The sequence below is a fragment of the Tamandua tetradactyla genome, chromosome 13, assembly GCF_023851605.1.
Source record: "Tamandua tetradactyla isolate mTamTet1 chromosome 13, mTamTet1.pri, whole genome shotgun sequence".
NCBI classification, from domain to species: Eukaryota; Metazoa; Chordata; class Mammalia; order Pilosa; family Myrmecophagidae; genus Tamandua; species Tamandua tetradactyla.
Window position 1 is genome coordinate 47,472,283 of NC_135339.1, and position 9,243 is coordinate 47,481,525.

Sequence of the window (9,243 nt, forward strand, 5' to 3'; positions counted from 1 at the left end):
GTATATAACATGGTCTTTAACATGGTCTTTCCCAGAAACTTTGGGTATTTATGTGACACCTGAGACTCAGAGTTAGAGCTCTAAAGCTATGAAAGTCAGCAGTACCCTATAGAGGAACTGTTAAAAAGAAGTTGAAAAAAATGATCAGACATAGAGTAGAGATATGAATGAAGCTGACCTGGATAGGATTAAGGTATAGCAGAAGACTGGGTAAAGGATGATATCTTTCATATATTAAAACTTCAACTTCTGTGTGAGACTAAAGGGAGAGATGTTTATTTGGTGCAAAATTTATAATTTGGGTAGTGCATTTCCTAGTTTAACTTGTATGGTCAGTTTAGTTGGACACCATAAGTACATGGAATCTTGAAAAGGGTGTGAGATTTTGTTGGTTTGTCCAGACTAGTGTATGCCAGATAAATCCCAGAGTGATTTGGACAATGAAGAAGTATTTGCAAAGTCCCCTTGGGGGAATGGAGAGATAGGGGGAAATATTCAACTTCCCCATTTGGAGAATTTCTGATATTCTTGCAAGCAGTGGGGACAACCAAATCAATAGACCAGGCCCTCGATCTTGGGGTTTACCCCTATGAACTTATTCCTGTAAAGGATAGGCTAAGCCTACTTAAAATTATGTCTAAGAGTTACCCCCAGAGAACTTCATTTGTTGCTCAGATGTGGCCTCTCTCTAAGCCGACATGCAAGTGAATTCACTGCCTTCCCCCTCTATGTGTGACATGACTTCCAGGGGTGTAAATCTCCCTGGCAGTGTGGGACAGAAATCCCAGGATGAGCCAGGGCCTGGTATCAAGGGATTGAGAAAACCTTGACCAAAAGGAGGAGGAGAGAAATGAGATGTAATAAAATGTCAGTGGATGGGAGATTTCAATCAGAGTTGAGAAGTTATCCTGGAGGTTATTCTTACATATCATATAGTTATCCCTTTTTATTTTATGGTGTATTGAAGTGGCTAAAGGGAAGTACCTAAAACTATTGAGCTTGTTCCAGCAGCCTTGTTTCTTGACATTGATTGTATAATGATATAGCTTTTGCAATGTGACTGTGTGAATGTGAAAACCTTTTGTCTGATGCTCCTTTTCTGTAGGGCATGGACAGATGAGTAAAAAATATGGATATAAAATAAACAAATAATATGGGGGCAAAGGTTAAAATAATTTGGGTAGATAGAAAGACTAGTGTTCAATGAGAGGGAGGGGTGAGGGATATGGGGTATGGGATGTATGAGTTTTTTTCTTTTTTTTTCTGGAGTGATGCAAATGTTCTAAAAACTGATCATGATGATGAATACACAACTATGTGATGATATTGTGAACCATTGATTGTACACAATGTATGGAATGTTCGTATGTTAAGAAAGTTTATATATTTGTATGTTAAGTTTTATTGATAAAAATATCAAAATGAAAAAAAAAGCAGAATGGTACTGAGTTGCCTACCTGATGTGGGTAAAGAGAGAGAGGCTGAGGAAACAACTGAACAGATAAAAGCCCTCTAGTCTCCTAGTTTAAGCTGTTTTCCCTAAAGGAAATATTCAGGATTACAAAGACAGAAGGTCTCCCAAAAGTTTATTTGATTCGAGGAGTTTAGAAAGAGCCAAGCCACTATGCCTGTGTGCTTGTATGAACTATTTGCTTGGGACATTGGAGTGTGACTGTGAGCATAGCAGTTGCCAACTGTGTTTGCTCATGGAAGAAACCTGCAAATCTTTTTCCTGGCCACATCAAAAACAAATAGTCCTATCTTCAGTTAGCAACATATGCCAGGATTCCAAAAGCCTCAGCCCCCATTTACAGCAAAAGTCCCAGAAGATTACTACTGTATGAAACACCTGGAACCACCACAGCTATTCTGTGATGACCAAATCGCACTTTGCATCAAGTGTTTCCTGTTCAAGAGCACAAGAATCACATGGTATATGGAATAGAAGAGGTTGCAGTGAATTACAGAAGTTATTCCAGGAGATATTGAACACATTGAAGGAGAAACTGGAAGTAGCTAAAAGTATACCAGCTGATGTGCAAGAAAGAATGATGATATTCAGGGGGAGGAGCAAAATTTCAAAGAGATAACTAAGTCTGAATATAGGATAAAGTTCTGGTTGTTGAAAATAATGAGATGAACCTCTTCTCAGGATGAACCTCTTGAGACTACAAGGATGTGTATTTAACCTAAATATGAGAGAAGCCAGTCTGCATCACCTGATTGGGTTTGCCAGAGAGCTAGAGAAGTACCAGAGATGCTACAGAGACTAAACAGCTGGGAAGACGGAACATGAATACACTGAAGGAGAGTGAAGTCAGAGTCTCTGAACAGATCAACAATCCCCAAAGGATTGAGAGAATCCCCAACAATCCCCAAAGAGAGAGAGAAGTGTTGGGAATCTGCCTTAGCACTGCTTCAGAATGCAAGATATTCTTTGGAAAGGAGTGACTCACTACTGCTTCAATGTCTAGAGCCTGCCCATATCACAAACCTGAATTTTGGCCAAATAAGAGGAATGAGTGAAATGCTAAGAGTATTCCAAAGAAATATAACTTTGGATCCTGAAACAGCTCATCCCTTTTTAGCTTTATCTGAGGATCTGAGAAATGTATGATCTGAAAATGTCCTCCAGGGTGTATGTGATAACCCAAAGAGATTTGACTTCAGTGCCACTGTGCTGGGTGTGGAGAGCTTCCCCTCAGGGAGGCATTACGGGGAGGTAGATGGAGAAAAGTCTGCAAAGTGGCAGTTGGGCATATACAAGGACTCTGCAAACCAAAAGGGTAATAGACCCAAAGCTTCCAGAGATAAACTTTTATTCACAGAATTGTAACCAAGAAATCAGGATTTAAGGAATCATTTTGATTACCGAATCACTATATAAATATTCCTTTTTGCTTTCTAGCATATTGGAGTCGACAGGTAAATACCTGAAATTTCTGAATTGTAATCAGGCTGCCTTGATCTCTAATAATAGCTGTACAACCCTATCTTATGACCCTGTAATTGTAAAAACCTTGTGACTAACCTTCATCTGTAACTACTTATCCTGTTTTTCAACTTTAGAGTCTTGTAATCACTAAAGATAGCCCCTAATGTTTGTTAACCCACCCCAAGTCCAAAACTATCCCGATGACCGAGACTGGATCTAAACAAAGTGGGTCTACCTGAAATGCACAGTAGCTTAGACTTTAACCTACAAGTCACCTAAACCTCATTCCACCATTTTCTTTCATAAATTCTGTGACTAAGCATGTAATCAATTTGTGCCTACTCAATAATTAGATCACCTCTAATTACATCATCTGAGGCCCCTGTACTCATTATCCTAAACCCTGTCTAACTTTTCTGTAGTGAAACTATCTGAATTACTGCAGTGTGGGGAGACAAATTTTGGGCTGCTAGGCCATCTTCTTCTCTCCTACTATGCGCCCAGTAATAAACTCTTTCTTTCTTTGAAATCCCAGTGTTTCAGGAATTGGTTATTGAGACCAGAATCCATGGCTTTTGTCTAGTAACAGAATCCATTATGGGGAATGATTTTACCTTCTGGATCTTTCCTCCTTTAAAAAGGGCTTCCCTGAGAGAGAAAATGCACAAAGTTGGAGTTTTCCTAGACTGTGAATATGGGCAAATATCATTCTATAATGTGACAGAGAGATCTCATTTACCATTTCTCTTATCCTACCTCCAGGGAGCTCTTAGGCCTATATTTTCTCTTTATATCCCAAATGAAAGCATGAATTCAGACCATTTCACCATCCCTACCATTCATACTCTTTCTTGTGGTGTTACTTTAACCCTCAATCTTCTTTACTGTGAAATCTAAGGCCAAGAGAGGCCAGAAAGTTAGGAGCATGATTTTGTGAAAGCATTCTATCAAAGACATTTTACATTTGGGTTGGAACCCAGTTCAATACCCGAAAGCCTTTGCATTCCTGTGGCTTTCAATCCCCATTTAGCGGAAGAGGTTGCATTTAAATTTAGTTGCATTTAAATTTTGAATAACAAAAGGGCTGTACACTGATTAGAATAACAAATGCATATGCAACATGGGATCATGAAATTAGAACAGAAATGTGATCTGGCCTCAGATAAACTGGAGTCCTTAGATCTAGGTTAAGGACTTCAGACATGGTTCTTACAACATTGGCTGAGTTCACTTATTAGCTGTAGGAGCTTTATTATGGATTTTCCATGACATTCCTGTATAAAGGAACATGTAATCTGCAAATAGGGAGAGTTTTCTTCCTTTCCAATTTGGATGCCTTTTGTTTCTTTTTCTTTTCCTAACTGCTCTGGCAACAAATTCCAGTACAATGTTAAAAAATGGTGGTGACAACCTGCATCCTTGTTTTCTGTCTTGGAGGAAACTTTCAGTCTTCCACCATTGAGTAGGATGTTAGCTGTGAATTTTTTCATGTATGCCCTTTGTCACGTTGGGAAGGCTTCCTTCTATTCCTAGTGTTCTTATCAAATGTTTTTATCAAGAAGGGGTGCGGGATTTTGTTGGGTTTCTTTTTTTGCATTAGTTAGGAATATCATGTGGTTTTGTCCTTCATTCTGTTGATGTGGTGTATTTGCATTCATTGATTTTCTTGTTCGAACTACCTTGCATGCCAGGGATGGATCCCACTTAATCATGGTGTATGATTCTTTTGATGCGCTGTTGCATTCAGTTTGCTGGTGTTTTGTTGGGGGGTTTTAGATCTATATTCATAGGAGATATGTTCTGTGGTTTTCTTTTCTTGTGGTGTCTCTGTCTGACCTTCATATAGCACAACATAGTGAGCATAACTAATAGCACTGAAATATATATCTGGATATAATTAAAAGGAAAAATGTTCAATTGTATATATGGTAACAGAATAAAATTTTCTAAAAAATACATGGAACTACACAACACAAACAGTGAACCCTAAATTAAACCCCAGAATATAGCTGATAGCACATTTTTATAATTATACTATTATCAATTGTAACAAATGTTTCACACCAATGCAGGGTATCAGTGGGGTGGTATATGGTAATCCTATATTTTATCCATGATTTCTTTAAATCCATTTGCTGGTTTAAAAGTATGTGTATCCCAGAACAGCCACGTCCTTTAATCCTCATTCAGTATTGTTTAGGGTGGGAACTTTGATTGGATTGTTTCCATGGATTTGTGACACACCCAGTTGTGGGTGTGACCTTTTGATTGGATTGTTTCCATAGAGAAATGACAGATCCAATTTTGGGTGTGACCTTTTGATTAGATGGAAATGTGACTCTGTCCACTCAAGGTGGGTCTTGATTAGTTTACTGGGGTCTTTTAAAAGAGGAAACATTTTGTAGGAAGCTCAGATACTTGGAGAACAGTTGCTTCAGAGCCAACATGAGATCCAGATGTTTGGACATGTAGAAAAATGCCCTCAGGGAAGCTGCTTGCAACCAGAAGCCAAAGACCCCAGCAGATGCCAGCCACATGCCTTCCCAGCTGACAGAAGTCTTCTGGACTCTTTCTTTAGTCAAGGTGTCCTTTTCTGGATGCCTAAGTTTGGACCTTTTTATGGCTTTAGAACTACAAACTTGCAACTTAATAAATTACCTTTAAAACAACCACAACATCAAAACCCCAGCATGGCACTGAGCCTGACTCTGGCCATCACCACTGCCACCAGCGGGAGGAAGGCCATGATCCAAAGGAACCAGAGCAGTTGAAAAAACTGTTTATTGGTGGCTTGAGTTTTGAAACTACAGATGATAGTTTAAGAGAACATTTTGAGAAAGGGGACACACTCACAGACTGTGTGGTGATGAGGGACCCCCAAACAAAACATTCCAGAGGCTTTGGTTTTGTGACTTACTTTTGTTTGAAGAGGTAGATGCAGCAAAATGTGCTCTACTACATGAGGTTGATGGGGAGGTGGTGGAACCAAAGAGAGCTGTTTCTAGAGAGGATTCTGTAAAGCCTGGTGCCCATCTAACAATGAAGAAAATTTTTGTTGGTGGTATTAAAGAAGATACAGAAGAATATAATTTGAAAGACTATTTTGAAAAATATGGCAAGATTGAAATCACAGAAGTTATGGAAGACAGGCAAGAGTGGAAAAAAAGAGAGAATTTGCTTTTGTAACTTTCTTTTTTTTTTTACATGGGCAGGCACTGGGAATCAAACCTAGGTCCTCTGGCATGGCAGGCAAGCACTCTGCCTGCTGAACCACCATGGCCTGCCCACTTTTGTAACTTTCAATGATCATGATACAGTTGATAAAATTGTTGCTCAGAAATACCACACTATAAATGGGCAGAATTGGGGAGTGAAAAAGGCCCTTTCTAAACAAGAGATACAGTCTGCTGGATCACAAAGAGGTCATAGAGCTGGATCTGGCAACTTTACAGGCTATGGAGGGAACTTTGGAGGTGGTAGAGGGAACTCTGGCCATGGTGGAAATTTTGGTGGAAGAGGAGGCTATGGTGGTGGAGGTGGTGGCAGCACAGGTAGTTACGGAGGAGGTGATGGTGGATAAAATGGGTTTGGAGGTGATAGTGGCAACTCTAGCAGCGGTCCTGGTTATAGCAGTAGAAGGGACTATGGTGGTGATAGACCAGGATATGGAAACCAAGGTGGTGGATATGGTGGTGGTGGTGGAGGACATGATGTTTACAATGAAGGAGGAAATTTTGTTGGTGGGAACTAAGGTGGTGGTGGGAACTATAATGATTTTGGAAATTATAGTGGACAATAGTAAGCAAATATGGACCCATGAAAGGGCCCAGCAGGAGAGAGAGAGAGAGAGAGAAGTTGTCAGGAAGGCTGCAGGTTACTTTGAGATAGTCATCCCTAATGCATTAGAGGAACTGTAAAAATCTTCCACAGAAGAAATGATGATCCATAGAAAAATGCTGCAGCTTAAACAGGAAACTCTTCTTGTTCAGGATTGTCATAGCTATAGTTTGCAAACAGTGCAGCTATTGATTAATGCCATGTGATGTCAATTAGATGTACCTTCCTGAGGTCTTCTATTTGTTGCAGCTTTGCCTTTTTCTTTTTCTTTTCAATGCATCAGGTATATTACCCTGCAAATTGTGGTAGTAGTACCAGGAATAAAAAATTAAGGAATTTTAAACTTTTCAATATTTGTATAGTTCAGTTTTTCTAAATTTTAGTACAGAAACTTAACAAAATGCAGTTTTGAAGGTGTTTTCTTACAAAATCACTAATTATATTTTGCTTGTATTTTGCTAAAGTTAACTGTAAAGAAACTCCTGCTGACTTGCAGTTTAAGGGTAATCTATTCTCCCCATTTCCAAGCCATGATATGAATGGGCATTGACATGTGAAGAGAATAGACATTTGTATGTTTGCGATATGTGCTTTAGACAACAACTAGGATTAGGTATTTAAATTAGCCTATTTGTGAATTTAATAGCACTAAGACTTGCCTACATGTGAAAAATCTCAAAATTCCTATTTGGTTTGTGTGCATTTTTTTAAATAATCATTTTAGTGTGTTTTTTGCTAAAAGTCCTAACTGTATTTAGAAACTCTCCTTTCTACATTTACTTTGGTGACAGTTGAACTGCTGCCAGTTTGGTGTAAAGAAGTTTGGGTGTAAAGAAGGCCTACTGCCCTCTGCTTACACTCTAGGATGGGGTAGTAGGTTTTTTCCTTTTCTACTACTTTATAAATCATTCTAAAAACTTATCAAAATACAGGATCACTAAGCCTGCTATATCCAAACAAATTAGTGGCTACCTTTGTTTTCCCTTCTAAAACACTAGAGGCCTGTAAATCTTCAGGTATTTTCCTTGGTTTAATATTTTTTAAATTGATACAAGCTTTCAGAGCAAATGAATGCAATTAATGCATTGTTGAATTCTTACCTGGCTGGCATGCTTTCCCATTGGCACCCTCTGCATTTTACTGGACAAAATCAAGGATAATTTAGGTATAATCATCCCAAATAATTTAATGCAGCAGAAATGTAGCTCAATTGCTTAGTGCAAGATTCTCACTGCCCAAATGCCTGAAGTGAATTTTGGATAGACTGAAATCTTATCCTCACTTTAATTCCCAAAGAATACACTATTATTCCATGATTATGTTTCAACCTAGATCATGTTGGTAAGGATTATCAATTTGTTTGCAAGATCCTGGTTGAGAAGACTTTTAAATAGTAAGAATCATATATATGAAAACCAACACCTACTGTTTTTGCACCAGCTAGTACTTATAATTTGATTTGAGCCCTGAATATCTGCCCTGCTGTTATTTTTTCCTTTGGCAGTTGAACATTGAATTCAAAGATTCTATTTAAGAAATACAAAACAAGCAATAAAAAGGGGAATGGGGTATGCTAGTTGTATTAGTGAGTGTTCTCTAGAGAAACAGAATCAACAGGAAACACTCACAAATATAAAATTTATAAAAGTGTCTCACATAACCGTGGGAATGCATCCACAGCAGGGCAGGCTGTGAAGCTGATTCCGATGGAGGGTCTGGAAGAACTCCATAGGAGGGGCTCGCCAGCCGAAGCAGGAAGAGAGCTTGTCTCTTCTGAATTCTCCTTAAAAGGCTTCCAGTGATTAGATTAAGCATCACTCACTGCAGAAGATACTCAAATGGAATCATCTGTGGATGCAACTGACGTGATCATGATTTAATTCTATGAAATGTCCTCATTGCAACAGACAGGCCAGCACTTGCCCAACCAGACAAACAGGTACCACCACTTGGCCAAGTTGGCACATGAACCTGACCATGACACTAGTGTTGGAATATGCTCTATCTCTTTGCTCTAATTCTGGGCTCTGTACATTATTAATATTTGGATGCATGCAATGCCAGCATGTAAATCAGTCTTCATAGATATTGCAGTTTTTCAGAAAACACACACAAAATCAATAAATGTAACAGAACATTCCATTTGTTATTTGGCATATGTGAATAAGCAGCACAGAAAATAGGCTAATATTAGAAAATGGTTAACTCAACTTCAAGTGTGGTTGTCTAAATGGACACTGTCAATGTTCATAGCTTAAACCTGGGCACTTGATCAAAATAATGCTTGGGAAGCATTTTATTAAAATTGAGCTAAATTGTCTCAAGTTCTCTTAAAGCTTTTTCAACCTTTGAAAAGAAAGGTTGAAAGAATGGGGGAAAGAGAGAAAAATAGCATGGTACTGGCACAAGGACAAGACATATAAACCAATGAGTCAAATTGAGAGTGCAGAAATCAACTCTCACCTTTATGG

General features: G+C 38.7%; 2 pseudogenes; both read left to right on the forward strand.

Annotated features, from left to right (window-relative positions):
• The first annotated feature begins 1,831 nt into the window (after positions 1 to 1,831).
• On the forward strand, positions 1,832 to 3,832 carry LOC143653388 (putative E3 ubiquitin-protein ligase TRIML2 pseudogene; annotated as a pseudogene).
• Positions 3,833 to 4,645: 813 nt separating this feature from the next.
• Positions 4,646 to 6,686, forward strand: LOC143653389 (heterogeneous nuclear ribonucleoprotein A3 pseudogene; annotated as a pseudogene).
• The last annotated feature ends 2,557 nt before the right edge of the window (positions 6,687 to 9,243 follow it).